This window comes from Pongo abelii, chromosome 2 (genome assembly GCF_028885655.2).
Source record: "Pongo abelii isolate AG06213 chromosome 2, NHGRI_mPonAbe1-v2.0_pri, whole genome shotgun sequence".
Lineage (NCBI taxonomy): Eukaryota > Metazoa > Chordata > Mammalia > Primates > Hominidae > Pongo > Pongo abelii.
In genome coordinates this window covers 76,782,044-76,800,691 of record NC_085928.1, presented here as the reverse complement: position 1 = coordinate 76,800,691, position 18,648 = coordinate 76,782,044, and the positions used below count along the sequence as shown (strand labels likewise).

The window sequence follows — 18,648 nt, the reverse complement described above, 5'->3', positions numbered from 1 at the left end:
GTAATTATAAAACCTACACATTTTTATCTGATTGAGTCGCTCCTGCCATTGAACAACCTTATTCAAGTCATTTAGAACAAAGAAAGGTGGTATATATATGAGTTTTTAAAAATCTCACTGGATGCCAGGAGTAAGGAGAAAATTGCATCAAATCAGATGTGGTCAGAAAAGAGGTATTTCTTTTCCTGTAATGCTTTTCCTCTTTCCTCCTCTTACAGTAAATCCCCACTTATCAAATCTTCAGATATGTAGAGAAGGAATAAGGCAGGGGTAATGGGGGAGTGGGACAGAGAGATGCCCTTTCTGGAGTTTGCAGAACTGTTGCATGCTGAGTAAAACCTGAGGATGTATTCCATTCATGTCTCCAAAAAGTCAAAAGCAGTTTCAGCGTTGATTTCCCTTAAGAGTTATCAGACCTCATTCAATTGGTTTAATGAGTGTAAGAGGTGACCTTGTGTCCATGTAGATACTCCCATATTAAAAGACCTGGATGTAAAACTTCACATATGTGTAACTAGTTATTTTGGAGGGTGTTGTGAGGGTTATTGCAGCTCTCTGCTCAGGTGCTACTCAGGCTAAATGGGCAGGAGAAATTTTCCACTGTGTTATGATGATGATTATTTGCAAATTACATGAGCACCAGTAATTCATTCATGCAATGATACAGAGCCGGGTCTCAGTGCAGTGGTATTGAACTTGCTGCTGGCGGCGTTAATTGATTCGTTTGGAACATTCCCCTCTGGAGAATCCCAATCACAGGTCCCCTGATCAAGAAACGGACATGCAGTCGGGGTCCTGGATATGTAGAGACACACGTGTGAGGCTGTTGTCATCAAAATAAACCATTTCTGTCTCCCGACAGGGGCTGAGTCTATTAGGAACACTCCCCAATCCCGGGAGCTTCCATGAGAGGCTTTCTATCTTGGCAGCGGTGGCAGCTGAGCATTGCTTCTTCCCTGCAGGATGGAAAAAAGGGACTGGATTATTGGCTGCATTTTAAACTAGCTGCTGTTCTAGAGAAAATCTTAGGGAGGTACTGAACAAGCTTAGCACTGGATCAGTGGGGGTGTGTTGGTGAAAAGAAAAAATGCCTCCTCCTAACTTAACGTTTAACTGATATCCCCTCAACATGACCCAAATCTGTCTCTCCAGATACACAATGTCTGTTTTCCTAACTACACGGTGAACTGTGGAGCAAGTCTTGGTCATGTTTAGTTTGTTTCCCAGAATCTACTAGAAGACAATGCCTAGCATATAGCAGGCACAGAATAAGGGCCAAAGGGGAGAATGGAAACAAAATATGTACATTTGAAATTTAGAAATACAGTTAAGGGACTTTGCCTGAAATTGTCATAAAACTTTGAAAATTGCTTCAATGTATAGTCCCAGTGGGAGAATGTGACAGAATATTTTATTCTTTGTTCTTTTCTGAAATTCTGTGTCCAGTCTAAAACACGACATTTCCCTTTAATGTGTTAGGAGTATGCATGGCTACACAGGAATATTTTCTGGAGAACTTCTGGTGAAGCATATTTTGATAAACAGTCTTACTAAAAGTTATATATATGTAGTTTTAATTGACTAGTTGCAGAAAAATAATCAATGTAAAAAAATATCATCCATAGTACAGGTAGTAAAAGTCACGGTTCCGGCAGAAGCACAAAAGCCTTCAAAGTGAGTGGGAACCTGGGAACCATTGATCCTCAGTGGCTGTTTACCATGGATAACACCTGCATCACCAACATTCCAGTTTTGCAAAAGTACCTCTATTACAGACACATATCAGGCAAGGAGGGAGGAAAAAGTCTGAAAATTTCTCTCTAAGTTTAAGTAATCAGGAAACTTTGGTGGGGAGGTTGGGGTGGGGTGGGAGCGGGGATTAATGCTAAATAAAGAAGTTTATTTAGCAATCATGAGAGTCATGGAATTTTAAGTGATGAAAAATTTGACCACAACACCACCTATCACTAGCCTGTATTTACCCACTTCTCGAACAGGAATTATAAAAATAATAATTAATTTTAAAAAGCAGAAGACAAAACAAAAAAACCAAACCAACATTGAATGAACTAATAAGGCTGCTGCATATATATGTTGGAGTTGGATGTTTATTTGCTTACTGCAGTAGTTTAAAAATAGTTTTCCAGTTAACATCTTTTCCACATAATGGAGATGTCAGGGTAGGTTTACATGATTGTGTAAATGGTCAGAAGTTGTTTATGTAGCTCTGAACTGCTGACATGAGCAGGAAGACCTGGGTTCAGCAAAACCCTTGGGGCTTTTTCCCAGAGAGAGAAACAGGCTCCTCTCTGGGTTGCTGGAATGCTTTCCAGACGAATTCGACTGGGTTGGCTTTCCGCTGCCTGTCAAAGTAACTTTGCACAGTGCTAGTGAGGGGCTGGGGCATTGCTGCCAATCTCTACGGTTACCCTGAGGTTTGGAGTTGCGGCGAAGGGAGCCACTTCTGCAAGGAAACAGTAGATTCATAATGTAGAATGACCATGGTAACGTCGTTCAAAGCACATTCTTTCGAATAACAAGGTTTCAACATGCCCCACCCCCGCGCACAACACACCACAAACTGATCCTTGTACCTATTTTACAGCAACTGTTCCCTCTGACCTCCCCCCGCCCCCGCCCCACATTCCAACCCAAAAGCACTTTGCATGGATGAGACTTCAGGTCTGTAACGCAGCCTGTCTAGCCAATGTCCTCCGCCGAAAGACAGGCAGGTAAAAACCTCCCAAAGCCCCCTCTTCTGGCCTAAGTTCAATGCCACCCGCCCACCCACATTCCCCGGTTCAGCAATTTTCAGCCCAGACGCAGAAGCATTTGTTTCCCTGGCCAGGGCGCCTTAACGATCCCCCGAATTCCGCGTCTCCCGGAGGCCAGAGGTTTGGGTACCTAGGAAGGTCGCGCCTCCTTGTGCCCCAGTACTCGGGTTGTAAAGGAAGGAGACATCGCCTCGGCATATCCCTGGCCGCTGAACAACACAACCCCTACGTCCCTGCACGGGAATCCGGTTGATAATCTCCTCTTGCCTGAGAATCAGGCGAGGTGCCCTTTACTAATTTCGCGCTTTGGGGACCTGGGGCTGCCTCCTCTCGGCAGCGCCGGGCAGGTGCTGCGCCCCAGCGCTCGCCTCCCTCGGCCGCGCACTGAGCATGCCCGGCTCGGCTGCGCGCGGGCTCCGGGCCTCCCGTGCCTCTCCTCCTCCCCGCTCGTCTCCCGCCCCTACCCACCCGCCCGCGCCTCTCCCCTTCCCCGCGCGTCTCCCCCTCCCCGCGGCTAAGGAGCCGGCAGCCCGAACTCCGGCGCGCCAGGTTTTTCCAGCCGCCGCGAGCGCCAGGAGGGAGGGGAGCGCCGCACCAGACAGAGCACTGGGTTCAACACCAGGATTGGTTGCAAGTAGGGAGCTTTCGCCACTACACCGGGCCCCTCGGACTGTGCCGGCGCCGCACCCGAGGCTCTCGCCAGCCCAGCGCCCAGGTGCTGAGGTAAGTGAGGCAGCAACTGTTTGGGTCCGGCTCTTGCGTGGGCGCGCGATGCCCCGGGGACTCGGCTCGCGGATTTGGGGGAAAGGGCAGGGTCCGCGCAGGTTGCCTGAAGGACAGGGGGGCTTCCTGGGGCTCTCACTCCTGCAGAGCTGGACAGCATCTATGGGGCCGTACAGCTCAGAGCCCGAAAGCCCTGCAGGGTCGGGCCAGCGGGAGCTGAACGCCTGAGCCCAGGAGGAGTCAGGGCCCCGACGACGCCGCCGTCACCCCACAGCGACCCTTCTTCTCTTTCTTAGTCGGAAAATAAGTTTGTTGCGCTGCGAGGCAGCCACAAAACAAGGAACCCAGAGCCCGGAATGCTTCGGGAACCCTTAAAATCAGCTCCTCCAACTGGTTCAGGCTACTGCCCCCTCTCCGTGCGCCCTCACCTCTGGCGCCGGGTTCTTGGCGGGGGTTTTCTTCTGATAGCCCAGTTACAGCCCACAGCAGAGGGAGGCGAACTTGGGGTTTGAAGGGACTTGGGACTAAAGGAACAGGAGCCCGTAGCCGTGATGGAAGGAGCCGTGTGGAAACAGAGACTGATTTTTGTAGCGCCCACTGTGTGCCAGGCTGGGTGCTAAGCGCTGAGGCTACGGCGGCGAGCGACAGACCAGGTGCCTGCTCTTATGGAAGGTACCTGGCTTCCCCAGTCTCTGCCAGGGGAGCTTGTTGGGTGGCATTCGTTTCCAACAACTTCTGGGGGATTTCCAGTTTCTTTTGAGAGGCAAGACAACCGTCTCGTCTCCTCCCCGGACCCAGACAGCAGCGAACTGTGCGCCAGGCGCCCCACAGACACCAATCCACTCACTCTCCTTCTGGAACGGAGGGCTCAAAATCTTCGTGCATTTTCTCTCTTGTGCTTCGTGTATATATTTTACTATTTATGAAAGGTGTGGAGGTGAGGGTAGGAGGACGTGGGCTCCTGAATCTCTCTGAACCAGCCAGAGAGTCGGCTGCATGAAAACATTTTGCAGCACAGCGAAGCTCCTGCGAGGAGGCGGCTTCGCGCATCGGGAAAATAAGGCGGTTGCTTGCTGGCCAGGGTCTCCAGATTTGGTGCGAAAAAGCTTGCGGAGGTTGTGTAGGGCGAATCAGTGTGACTGAGCACCTTGGGTGTGTGGTCTGCGTGGAGGAGAGTGGGCCGGATCTTTAGGTGTGTTGGAGGTTTATTTGTAAGGAGGAGTTCCTGAAAGGAATGTCGTGGAACTTTTTCTAGTTTTCCTGCTGGAATCAACATAGGGGCGGGGACATGTTTGTCGGAATAACAGTGGCATTTAATTGCATGGGAAGCTCTTTCAGTTTACTGTAGTGGGAGCTGGATAGTTCAAGGAGTAACTCCACGTAACTGAGTCGTTTGGTTACCCACATAAGATAATTTGGAACTTGCTTGTATTTTTTTTTTTTTTTTTTGAGGTTTGTGGTTTATGTCCTTTAGAGAGTGGGGTAGGAGCGTAAAGACTGTATAGGTTGCCTATGAGCAGGTCCATAGATAGCTTTCCCAAGTCTGGCTAATAGCAAGTTTGTTCTCTCTTTCTCTGTCTCTACCCAAGTGGGTGAAAAAGAACAGTGTGTCATGAAGACAGGCACCTGGAGGTGATTTGGGTGGCATTCATGAGAAAATTCACGTTACCCATAAGTTTATTCTTACTATTTTTATCTTGATTTCTTTAAAGATTTTGTGGGAATCTCTGCAATGGGTCGCAGGAGTAGGTAAGATTGCTAAGGATCAAAAACAAGTTTCATGAGAATATTATTTTTGCTACCTTATAAAATTGCTATTGATTTGTTTGTTGAAGCTGGTTTCAACTGCTCTGTCTTGTTGAGGACAGATGATGATGATAAACCTCATTATTTTTCCATCTGAACCCTGGGAGGTGTCTGGCAAGGATGGAAAAACTGACCTTTTCAATTAAAGACTAAGAGTCTAAGAGAAGTGACTTGTTTAAGGGTGCATGTCAGAGCCACATGTAAGTTTCAACAGAGGTAGATTTTCTTATTTGCGTTTTTTTAACAACACTTTTCAGTTTCTTTGAGTTGTAAAACTTTTCAAGTCAATTGGGAGTCAATTCAGTACCTTTTTCCACAGTCATTTCATATTGGCAGGTAATTAAGAGTGATTAGAGAACAAACCTTTCAAATGATGTTGGATTTTTTTATCATTCACTTATTTTACCTACTTCTCTCTCCTTTTTGTTCAAAAGTAGGTCTTCTGATTTCTTTTCCGCTCTAAGCACTAAATCTTTTGTCTGCAATTTTTCTTCTGAAATGTATACAGGACATCCGTTCCTTCAATTTAGGTCTTAAAAAAAAAGCTTCTCAGCAGAAAATTCCCATGCCTGGTATTGACTTTTCTACAAGTTTGTCTGATTATGATTTTAACTTGTTTTTTCTTCTTTGTTATATTTGAAGACAGACATAATATGTATTGGCTTCAATCTCTCTTATCTTAAAAAATTAATATTTTGTAAAACCTTGCTTTTATATTATTTTAGTTGAATGAATCTATTTCATATGATAGGCACGGGGATTTCTCTACACACTGATTTTTTTTTGTTCCTTTTTGTTCATTTTTCCCTGTAATGCTATGTTTTAAGCCTAGTGAAGGAGGCAAGGAGGCAGGATTTACGGCCTAGATTTATTGATCTTCACATTTATTATTATTTACTATCAGAAGAAATCTGACAACATATCAATAAAATTTACGTATAAACTGAAGGCATGCTGTTATACGATACACTACTTATATGCAGAAAAAGAAACAAAAAAAGATGAATAAAGCAAAAATTATGAAATAGAAGTTCTCATGTTGTTGTTATGTATCCCAGTGGATCGTTTTGCACAGCCCCTGGGGTGTGTACCACACTTTAAAAATCACTGCTGGTTTGATATTTTTAAAATCTTTCTCTCCTTATCTCTGCTCTGCCGTTCGTTATCTCTGATACTCGAGCCAGTTATAAAACTGCTACACTTCTATATCTTCTGTAACAAACAGATTAAGCACACTTGTTTTCCTGTCATGGACTCATATGTGGATAGAATGAGGTATGAGGGATGAATGTGTTTTGGAGATGTCATCTTAGATCTCCCAAAGTAGATATACAGGTGAATTTTAAAAAAGAGAGTTTTAGTTTAAAGACTAAGTACCAATGGTCAGGAAGTGAAGAATCCAAGGAGTAAATGAGGGAGGATCGGAAGGACACTTTCCACATTGCAATGTTGTGTGGAGGCTGGAAAGTTCATAAACCTTGAAGCAGATTAACCCGAATCTAAGTCTGGCTCTATCATTTATTACATTTACAGTACTGGGCAATGTGGTTCCTTAACTTCTGTGAACCTTAGTTTCTTTAGCTATAAAATTGGGATAACATCTATTTCAAGACATCATGATAGGGATTAAACATGAGAGTATGAGTCAACATGGGTCAAGAGCTTGGCTCTATTAGATTGGCTCTTTAAAAGATATAACAGATCCAAAAGGGATACTGCCTCAGATGTGAAATATATTTATTTCTTGGTTGTGTGAAATCCCAGAATGGGTGATCATGGCAGTACTCCTTCAAAGTGTGATTCAGAGACCCAGCCTTCATCTGTTCTGTGCCCTTGCCAGCTTCAGCAGGGTCACCGTGCTTACTTGCATCAAGCTATTGGAAAGAGGAAGACTTGGGAGGATGTTAATTGCCCAGAACTGGAATGAGTGCATATTACTTTTCCTTGCATTGCGCTGGCCAGAACCCAGTTCTTCGTGGATGTATGTTGCTATTAAGGAGGCTGGGAAATATAGTCTAGAAATGTTATCCAGGAAGGAGAAGAAATTGTTGGGGGAACAACTAGCATTCTCTAACGTTTTATTACTATATGTGATATTTCTTTCTTGTTCAATAACTGTTATTTCCTTTTCTTCTCCTAACCCTTGTTTTTGTTTTTTTTTTCTGGTAGAAAAACTGGAATGGATACAATAAATAATAATAGAAGCAGTTAATACATACATAGTGCTTACTATTATTGAGATACTTTTTAAAGCACATTGCCCTACTTTGCCCTTCTATTATTATCTCTATTGTACAGATGAGGAAAACTAAGCATAGAGAAATTAAGTGATTTGTTCATCATAGCTGGTAAGTAGCAGAGCTGGGATCTAAACCAGGTTCTCTTGCTCCAGAATTGATTTTTTAACAGCTTTTTTTTGCTTTTGCCTCAATACTTTTCTTATTTAAGCCACTGGACTGCTTTTTACTTTTGCCTATATATAAAAAAGTTGCCAGGAGAATTTTCTAAAATACTAAAGTAAAAAAAAAGATATAATCCAAAACGTACTGGAATGGAATTAGATATGATACAGCTTTATCTTGAATACCTACCAGGATCAGGAGCAGATGTTTAAAGTAACTCCCCCCACTTACACACCCTTCACCACTACAACTGCTCTTTCATTTCTGATAAACACATTGTCAGGGTCTGTGCCTTGCATTATAGCCTTCCTCTCAAGATTTTATTGTGGGAGTCCTGTGCTACCACTTTCATGCCACTTTCATGCTTCAATATGTGAGGATAAATTCCTCTTCACTTCTCAGCAGAAACAAATATCTTCCCTGGCAGGTTTTTCAGCTAAAATAGCCTCTCCTAACTTTTGATCAAAGGTATTGCTCTTTATCAATATCCCCAACCTCCAAGAAAGGAAACCCTCTTCTTTTCCTATGAGCTTTGCAAAATTATTTTTTATTTATCTATTTATTTATCTTTATTTTCTGTATGACTAACAGAACTGTATATATATCCCAGGTACCCTCTAAAAGAAAATGGTCCCTCTTGCTCTCATCTTGTTGTCTCATTTCCATTAGAGAATCTGCCTCATCTTATGTTTCCTATGTATTTGTCTTTCATAAAAATGCCTGTTACAGTTTTGGTTCCCAATGGCTGCAGTGGAAATGTGTAGTGGTCAATAGTAAGAGTATACTTTTTGCTAAGATGGTTATTGTTCCAACATTAAAGAGTCAGTTTTTTCCTCTTGTTCAGTATGTATTTGTTGCACCTTCACAATTAGTTAATGATATGTATCTTCTTACCATGTAGGTAGGCATAAATACTGTATACCTACCAGTCACTTCTTTCCCAGAAGCCCCTGTTCATTTCCTCTTTACTTTCCCTGAGCCACCCATGTCCTGAAAAATTTGCTTTTTTTTCTGAACTCCTCTTTCTTCCAATTTTTCCCACTTCTGTGCCATTTATGTGTATGTGTGTGTGTGTGTGTGTGTGTGTTTCAAGTCCCTTCTTATGATTTAATGGGTTTGGAGGGCTGGAGAGGTTTTCGCATGCTTACTGTCATGTTTTCTGCCAAATTCCACAGGGCCTTGTAACAGGCTAACATGAGCTGCTATAATAGATAAGGTCTTAATTTTCAGTGACTTATTTTAACTTTTTACTTCTTGCTCATGTGTGGTAGTTCAGTACTCATAGAATAGATCCTGACTGAGTGGCTGGCTGTGGGGTCATTCAGGGAATCAGGTTTCTTAGAGTTTTATGGCTTTGTTCATCTTTAAGTACCTAGAGTCCTCATCATTCAGTCAAGATACAGGTTGTGAGGAGATAAATAATCCAGAGAAGTCTCATTGGAGGTTGTTGTAAGCACAGCCTGGAAGTGGTTATCATGACTTCTGCCCACATTCCTCTGGGGTGGACCTCAGTCACTTCGACATCCTTTGCTGCAAGGGAAGCTGAGAAGTGGCGTCTCCTGAGTGCCTGGGGGAGAAGGGTGAAAGGAAAACAGGTTTGGTAAATAACTAGCCAGTCTTTGTCACAGGTTTCCAATGAAAGCATGTGAGAATATCAGCTAATTCTCTAGGTATGGGGAAAAGAGAGCATGGATTTTGGTTATTTGCCTAATAAATGCCCATTCCCTTGCTTCCTTTTAATTTTGACCTCTATTACTATCCCATTCTTAGTGCGTATGGTCTGGGTGGGATTCTGTTTCCCGTTTAAGGATTGGAGCATGGGAACCAGGTCTTGTGGGGAAGAGCATTGACTTTTCCTGTCCACAGTAATTGCTTCTAGAACAGAACAGGCATGGACCCAGTGAGAACCACTGCAGTGAGATGCTTTGCTTTTTCTCAGTGGCTCTAGTTGGGCTCCATGTATGCCCTTGAACTAATTCCTATAGATAAGGAGATTAGAACCAGGGAGCATGTGGGCCTGCCACTGCTGCAGCTGTCTTAACACCAAAAAGAGAACGTAGACCTGCTGGGGTCACCACATTTTACTTGAGAACGAAGCCAACCGAACAGTAGCAAGGGGCATGATGGAGCAAAACCAGCTCCTCTTGCATCATGTGAGCCCATTAATCTGGCTATGCCTAAAGTGAGTTAACCTGGTATGTTAGTCTGTTCTCACACTGCTGTAAAGAACTGCCTGAGACTGGGTAATTGATAAAGGAAAGAGGTTCAATTCACTCAGTTCCACCTGGCCTCAGGAAATTTACAACCATGGCAGAAGGCACAAGAGAAGCAAAGTCATGTCTTACATGGCGGCAGGCAAGAGACAGCAAAGGTGGAAGAGCCCCTTATAAAACCATCAGATCTCATGAGAACTCACAATCATGAGAACAGCATGGGGGAAACTGCTTCCACAATACAATCACCTCCTACCAGGTCCCACCTGCTTGACACATGCAGATTATGGGGATTATGTTTCAATAGATGAGATTTGCATGGAGACACAGAGCCAAACCATATCATTCTGCCCCTGGCTCCTCCCAAATATCATGTCTTTTCACATTTCAACATGCCTTCCCAACAGTCCCCCAGAATCTTAACCCATTTTGGCATTAGCTCAAAAGTCCACAGTCCAAAGTCTCATCTGAGACAAGGCAAGTCCCTTCTACCTATGAGCCTGTAAAATAAAAAGCAAGTTAGTTACTTCCAAGATGCAGTGGGATTACAGGCACTGGGTCAATGTTCCTGTTCCAAATGGGAGAAATTGGCCAAAACAAAGGGGCTACAGGCCCCATGCCAGTCTGAAACCAGGCAGGGCAGTTATTAAATCTTAAAGCTCTGAAATCATCTTCTTTAACTCCATGTCTCAAGTTCAGGTCATGCTGATGCAGGAGGTGGGCTCCCACTGTCTGGGGAAGTTCTGCCCCTGTGGCTTTGCAGGCTACAGCCCCCCTCCCAGCTGCTTTCATGGCTGGAGTTGAGTGTCTGCTTTCATGGCACACAGTGCAAGCTGTCAGTGGATCTACCATTCTGAAGTCTAGAGGACCATAGCCCTCTTCTCACAGCTCCACTAGGCAGTGTCCCAGTAGTGACTCTGTGTTGGGGGCTCCAACCCCCATTTCCCTTCTGCATTGCCCTAACAGAGGTTCTTCATGAGGGCTCTGCCCCTGCATCACACCTCTTGCCTGGACATCCAGGCATTTCCGTACATCTACTGAAATCTAGGCAGAGGTTCCCAAACCTTAATTTTTGTCTTCTGCACACCCACAGGACCAACACCATGTGGAAGCTGCCAAGGCTTGGGGCTTACACCTTCCGAAGCAACAGCTTGAGCTATACCTTTGCCCCTTTTAGCTACAGCTGGAGTGGCTGGGACGCAGGGCCCCAAGTCCCTAGGCTGTACACAGCAGGGAGCCCAGTGCCTTGCCCAAGAAACCATTTTTCCCTCCTAGACCTCTGGGCCTGTGATGGGAGGGGCTGCTGCCAAGATCTCTGTCATGCCCTGAAGACATTTTCCCCGTTGTCCTGGCTCCTTCTTACTTCTGCAAATTTCTGCAGCTGGCTTGAATTTCTCCCCAGAAAATGGGTTTTTCTTTTCTACGGCATCATCAGGCTGCAAATTTTTCAAACCTTTATGCTCTGCTTCTCTTTTAAACATAATTTCCAATTTCAGATCATCACACTCAAGTTTAAAGTTCCACAGATCTCTAGGGCAGGGACAAAATTCTGCTAGTCTCTTTGCTAAGGCATAGCAAGAGTGACCTTTGCTTCAGTTCTCGATAAGTTCCTCATCTCCATCTGACCTGGACTTCATTGTCCAAATCATTATTAGCATTTTGGCCAAAACCATTCAACAAGTCTCTAGGAAGTTCCAGAGTTTCCCACATCTTTCTTCTGAGTCCTCCAAGTCTCTAGTAAGTTCCAAACTTTCTGACATCTTCCTGTTCTCTTCTGAGCCCTCCAAACTGTTCCAGCTCTATCTGTTACCCAATTACAAAGTTGCTTCCACATTTTTGGGTATCTTTATAGCAGTACCCCACTCTCTGCAGTACCAATTTACTGCATTAGTCCGTTCTCACATTGTTATAAAGAACTACCCAAGACTGGGTGGTTTATAAAGGAGAGAGGTTTAATGGACTCACAGTTCTGTATGGCTTGGGAGGCCTCAGGAAACTTAAAATCATGGTGGAAGGGGAGAGAGAAGCAAAGGTATATCTTACATGGCAGCAAGCAAGAGAGAGTGAATGAGCAAAGGAGGAAAATCTCCTTATAAAACCATCAGATCTCGTGAGAATCATTCACTATCACGAAAACAGCATGAGGGAATTGCTCCCATGATCCAATCGCCTCCCAATCACCACCCTTAACACTTGGGGATTATGGGGATTACAATTTGAGATAAGATTTGGGTGGGGACACAGAACCAAACCATATCACCTGGTGATTTTGCAGCTCTTCAGATTCATAAATTACCCTTTGACGTAAGCTGATTTAGGTTGGATTTGTATCACTTAAAGTGAATACTGATTTATTAGACCAAGCAAAATAGAGGAAAGAATACTGGATAAGGAAGGGAGTGGGGGTTTTATTTGTTTGTTTGTTTTCCTGAGCTCATCTTATGTCACTTTGATTGTGTGCCTAACAGTTCCACTCCCTTGTAATACATCAGACTTCCAGTCAAGAACCATTTGGCGTACCCCTACCCAGGCACATAGAGCTCTCACTAAATTATAAACCCAAAGCTGTTAATTCTTCTCAAAGCTTACCTTTCCTTACAGAGTTATGGAAGGGAAATTGAGGTGAAATCACATCCTCAGGCTTAATTCCCTCTTTCAAGATTGCCTGTGGTCCCTCCTGGATGATGCTTTCTTTTCCAGCATCACTTCCCTGTTCCTATCCTCCCCCAGGCTTGCAGACCAACTGTAATCTAATCACCCATCCTGGAACTTTTCATGTGACTTCTTCTTTTTTTTCATGACTGTTTACATTGCCTCTCTCTTTGGCCTCCTCTTACTGTCCTTTTCTACTGTGTTTATTACAGCTTGCACAATGCTCAACTCAAGTGTCACTAAGTTAAGCCTCTTTCAATACTATTGAGGCATAAAGAATGGCTCCGTCCCCTGTACATACTCTCATTGTACTTGTTTCCATGCCACTGATATAATATCTGTCATGAGAATGACCATCTCTCTTGCTTTTCCCAGGACAGGGGGGTTCCCAGGATGCTGGACATTCATTTTTAAAATGAGGAAAGTCCTGATCAAGCCAGGAGAAATTTGTTGCCTTGCCTTCTACATTGTAATAGCTCTCATTTAACATGCCACTCGGTACAATGGAATTTCCTTGAGACAGTGGATAACAGCTTGAAATTTGGAGGCAAAATTCTTACCAATCCTAGATCCATTTTGTACTAGTTGTGTGATTGTGAGCAAGTGACCTAACTTTTCTAGGTTACAGTTTCATCATCTGTGTAGTGGAATAATATGTGTTTTGTAGGGTTGTTAGATAATTAAAAGACATCATAAATTAAATCACTTAGTTTAGTGATGGGCACATCTATAACATTGTCTAAAGCACACGAGTTTTGTGAAGATTATTTAGAGTACTACATGCAAAGTACAAGTAGGACAGTGCCCAAATCCTAGTAAGCATCCAGTGCACAGTTTTTGTTATGGATTGTTGTTATTCACCTTTAAGTATCTCTTGCCTAAAACATAGTAGATGCCAAAAATACAATTACATTCAGAGAATACATGTTCATGGAACATAAACGATGTTACTCAGAGTTTGTGATAAGTGGGGCAAGGAAGTCAGTGAGAGTGATTAGGAAATATTTTTGATAATTACTTGGTCTTTGAAACTTGAAAAAGCTGGAATTGACTGCAGGATTAGTTCCTTTTTAGAAACAGTTTGTTTTCTTGCATATTTAAGCCAGACTTAACAAATTTTCATAGTTTGGAAAGAGAAAATATTTTCCATGTTTGGGCAGGGTCAGTATCACTGCATAACCCCTAAGTACATATTTTCATTATTTTTATTAATTAAATAAAAGTGGCGCATTTGGGGGACCAAAATGCAAATATTTTGTCTTTCTTTTGGTTCATAAGAAAATGAAGGTTAGGGCAGTAGAATCACTACTCCATTATTAGTCATTATTCCATAATGATCTTGAGTTAAAAAAATCATATGAATTTTTTTGTTGTTGTTCTTAACCACAGTGACATATCCTCTCTACCTTTGGGCTGAACTTTTGTATATAAAAATACTTTGTACCTTGCACATTTGTATTAATATAAATCTTGAGTATCCATGTTGCCTATGCCTTTCAGGTTTGTCATGGAAATTTCTGGTGAGGACAGGTGTTGCATGTGTGCTTATGCTGAGATGGGTCCAGTCTGGACAAGGAGACAATCAAATAAAACAATGATATGACTCAAATCACCAAGTATGTTTTGTAAGACTTGATTCTAGGCACATTGCCATCATTTTGAGTTGTGCAAATTTGTATTGTTATCTATATTATGGTGGGTCTTCAACTATTAATTATAAATACGAATTTTTCTGTCTTTGGTCACTCATTTGATTAGCTATTAGCTAGATATTGATTCTAGACTCCTTACAGATTAGTGAATTAATTGGGAGTCCAAGCATTATTTTTAGTGTATTTAATTGGGTGAATGACAGCTTTATAGAGAAAGTGATTACTTAAGTCGCACATCTAATTCTTAGTAAAAAATTATAGTACAAACAAGGTCATCTAGAATTCTTGGATCTAAGTAATGGTAAATTAAGGTTTGTTTTTAATATAATAGTATCTTTTAAAAATGGATATCCCTGTAAAATGTATTCATTTTCTGCTTAAGCAGGTGACTAAATATAATTTACTTCTTGATGACACAGGATCACCATGATAAACATAGTTTGGTGGTTTAGAATAGAGTATGGGCCTTGGAATCAGACAGACCTGGTTTGAATCCTTGTTTTGTCTCCTACTAGCTGTGTGATCTCAAACACATTCTGACTTTTTCCAAGGCAGTTTTTAAAATCTGTAAAGTGAAGTTGATCCTGCCTATCTTACAGACAGGCTGTGAATGCATTTAAGACTTTAGGACAGTGTGCACGGCACATTGTAAGCATTAGGTAAATGAACCCTATACTACAATCTTTACAACTTATACAGAACGTAGTATACTTAAATGTTTTATGTATTTGTTGTTCATTGTTTCAACATTCTTTGCAACATTCCTGTGACACTGGGGGATGCAACAGGATCCCATCCAGTGCAGCTGAAATGTTGAGACCGACACTGGTGACCTCCATCTGCTTTCTGCTACCTTTCAGATTGTCATATTATAATTTTTCGCTTTGGTGAACTAGCCTTTTCTACTTGCTGTTTTCCACCATTTGTGAACTGGAAAAATAAAATACACAAGCTGTTCAAACATTCTTAGTAAGAGTAAACAGGTTCGGAGTGAGACTGTGAAGGGGCCTGTTTCTCCCCTCCCCACATTTTTTTTTTTGTTTTGTTTTGTTTTGTGAGAGAATAATGGTATGGATGTTTCACATCCATTTTCACTGTTCTCAGCTTTACCTCCCTACTTCCTGGCTGAGGTACTGAGAGTAAGATGTCACTATACCATAGTGGAAATAGAAAATAACCTGCTTTGATAATATTGTGACATGTATTTGTGATATGCTTTGCAGCAGCATCACGTTCATGAAAATTCCTGTGTTACAGTGTGGAATGTTGGCTATCTTACCTGCAGTACAATAAACTTCATTCAAAATCCTGTGCTTAGAATACAGCATGATCTATACGGTATAAAGAGGTTTTCTTTTCTATTTTTTTCAGCACATTTCAAGGTCTTACCAGTTACTAGAATCTAACTTAAAAGCCTTAGTATTTACCCTTCATTTTCTTTTTTAAACCCAGTGGTCAGAATTCCTGATACCAAAACAATTATGGATACTATTAAGGTGGCCGTAATGTGTATATACGCACTGTGAGGTCATTGAGAATTCATAGTTCTGTTAATTCTACTCAATTCTTGTAATAATTGAAATTCACCAGTATATTGTTGTTTATAGTATGTGGTGTAAGTGAAATTAATACTTTTCTTTTAAACATTACTATTTTTAGAGAAGAGCCTTTTCCTGTTCTTCTGAATTAATGAATTGTTACAAATTTTTGTAGGTTTCTTATAATGTAGCTACTTAAATCAACATATTAAGGTAAACTCTTAAGAAAAGAAACATAATATAATGTACTCCCCAAAATAATGAATCCCGTGTTTTAGGTTGGTATTTAGTCTCCACAGCTGGAAAACACTATTTTATGTGATGTATAGGAAGGCTGGAGGCAGACTTGGTGATTTAGAATGACTCAGTGATTCATATACTGTCTCTACTACTTATGTATTTAGTATATATACAAATATATGTTACAGTTAGCATGTAACATTAGACCAAGTCATTTAACCTTTTTTAGCTTCATTTTTCTCTTGTATATAATGGAGGAATTCCTGTAGGATTGTGAAGACTAAAGTTACTTAATTGTATATACACATAGCCTTGTGCCAGGAATATAATTAGACCATCCTTAAAAATGCTGTTTATCATTAAGATTTTACCCTTTCAATGCATTTATTCAGTATGATGCTTGTGTTGTAGATGAAATATGTGGATGTTATGATTTACAAACTTGAAATTTCATTATTTTAAAATACTCTATAAAGTGATTTATGTTTGCTCATATGCTTTTATCTACAGGATAGACAATGCAATCCTCTCTGTGTGGAGACAGAGGAAGGCAACATTTCCATAGTGCGTTGTTTTATGGTTGACTATTACTGCGAGCCACTGTATCAGAACTGAGATGAGATTAGCACTATTTGAGATTTCATTTTGGAGAAATGGTTTTGGCTATGGTCAAGAATCTTATTTATTAGAAAGAATGAATTACTGAATAGGTTCTCATCTGTATTCTTTCTACTTCAGCTATAGCCCATCTTGCCATCCTGTAAAAGAAATGCTGACAGTGACAGAGGAGAAATATAAAAATGTTTCCAGTTGCTTTCAGTCAAATGTGATTGAAATTTTATAAAAGATTTACACATTTTTTATTTGTAATACTGACAGTGCTGGGAAATGAATTTCTGTTTACTCCAGAGAATAGCAGTCACTTTATAGGTGCTTTGAATTTTAAAACTTAGCAAGCATAACAATAATGACTGGTGTATTATTAACATGCATGTAAAAGGAGTTTAACATATTTGAAGAGAAACTAGTTAATGTTATTTTACTTCCTATGTGTTTTTACAGCCTTTCAAGAATGAAACATTGGTAGTAAGTTTGTTTTGAATGTTTCTCTATTTCATCTTTGTATGTAGGTTTACTACCTATTTTATGGGATTCAAAGAATGTTTATATCAAAAACTGTTTTGTTTAGAGCTTATCATTAAACCTCATTACTTAGATGTTTTAATTACTTTTGTATGTTTCTTTCTGTATTTCTAACACATACAATGGGAATTTACTGTTTTCCATTGTGTTTTACATTTTTTTCTTCTGGTAAGTTACTAAACTAGCTCACATCAGTATCTTAATTCCTGGAGAGAGACCCCCATCCATTTATGTATATCCTATAGATCTGATTATGGCCTTGTTATGGAAATTGTCCTGACTACAGGCTTCTAGTCATTCATGCCCTAGTATTCTCTCCTGTTAGATAATTTCCAAGATGCACCCTCTACTATAGTTTCTAAGTAATTCTTCTGAGCACCAGACCAAGTATTCATGAAAGGCCTAAAATATATACTTTCAATGGAAAGGATGGTAGAAATTCAGCCAATTCTGCTTTCTTGGGCTTTTAGATATTAAAAAGAGCTGTAGAAATATAATTACACTGATGGATTTCACTGCTCTCAATTGCCTGAATTACCAGGGTTGAGCAACTGAAGCAGGTGGAAGGGCTGTTTCCCTTATATCTGAATATAACGTAATAAATTGTCCATCAATAGGGACTATTTGAGTTTGATGTTGATATTTGATGTTATGTATGCTGCATTTCATTGATTAAAAGCATGCATTCTAGTTGGGTCTAGATATACAGTCTAAGTGCATGATCTATAGTTCAGAATAGAGTATCATTTATATAGAAATTTGCCCATAGCCGTGTTGTAGTTGTAGCCCATTGACTGGCATCTCCAAGGAGCTTGTGAGACATGCAGAACTTTTTTCCTCACCCAGATGCACTGTATCAGAATTTTCATTTTATCAGTTGATTTTTATTAAAGATTGATAGACATTTATTTGCATTGTATTCTTAACTAACTGAAACAACTGGTTCCCTGCTACAAGACCTAAATGTCAAGCATATACACAACCTGCTTAATTGTATAGTAAGGACCCAATGCTATAGGATGAAGGATATGTACAGTTGAGCTTGGCCAAATGATGATCAGAGTCTATATAGTTGAAGGTGCAGATACACAAATTTTCAAAAATACAGGTAGAATATAGTCAATATGAATGGGATAGACAATGCTTTGAAAATCATTGGAGGGAGGCTTTATTGTTTGTGAAAACATGTTTTCATCACTTTTTGCTTTAAGCCCTTGGTGGTAAAATAACTCAAACCATTCTTCCTTATGCTGAGGATCGAGAACCCCAAGTATCACATCTACCATCCCACTCATCAATGTGGTTGGTCAGCCTTTGTTGAGGTCCTACCTAGCCAGTTTTAAAGTTAGACTTCTTGCATATACATATGAAAGGGCATGTTACTTGTGCTGTCAAAGAGCTTTTTGCTTGTTGTAAAAAGAAAACTCAAATTACAGTGTGATGTGGAATATAATGGTGGTAGTTTCTTCGAGATGATGGGAAAGAATTGATAAGATAAAGTAGAA

General features: G+C 41.0%; 1 protein-coding gene across 3 annotated transcripts in view; it reads left to right on the top strand.

The window, feature by feature from the left end:
* Positions 1 to 3,306: 3,306 nt before the first annotated feature.
* Positions 3,307 to 18,648, top strand: part of CNTN4 (contactin 4) — a 992,918-nt gene continuing 977,576 nt past the window's right edge. For 2 of the 3 annotated variants that reach the window (XM_054551876.2, XM_054551877.2), the window contains exon 1: positions 3,308 to 3,497. The gene's annotated coding sequence lies outside the window, so the exon portion shown is untranslated. Of the gene's footprint in view, positions 3,498 to 18,648 lie in introns of all 3 variants that reach the window. The other variant, XM_054551881.2, reaches the window with a different exon arrangement.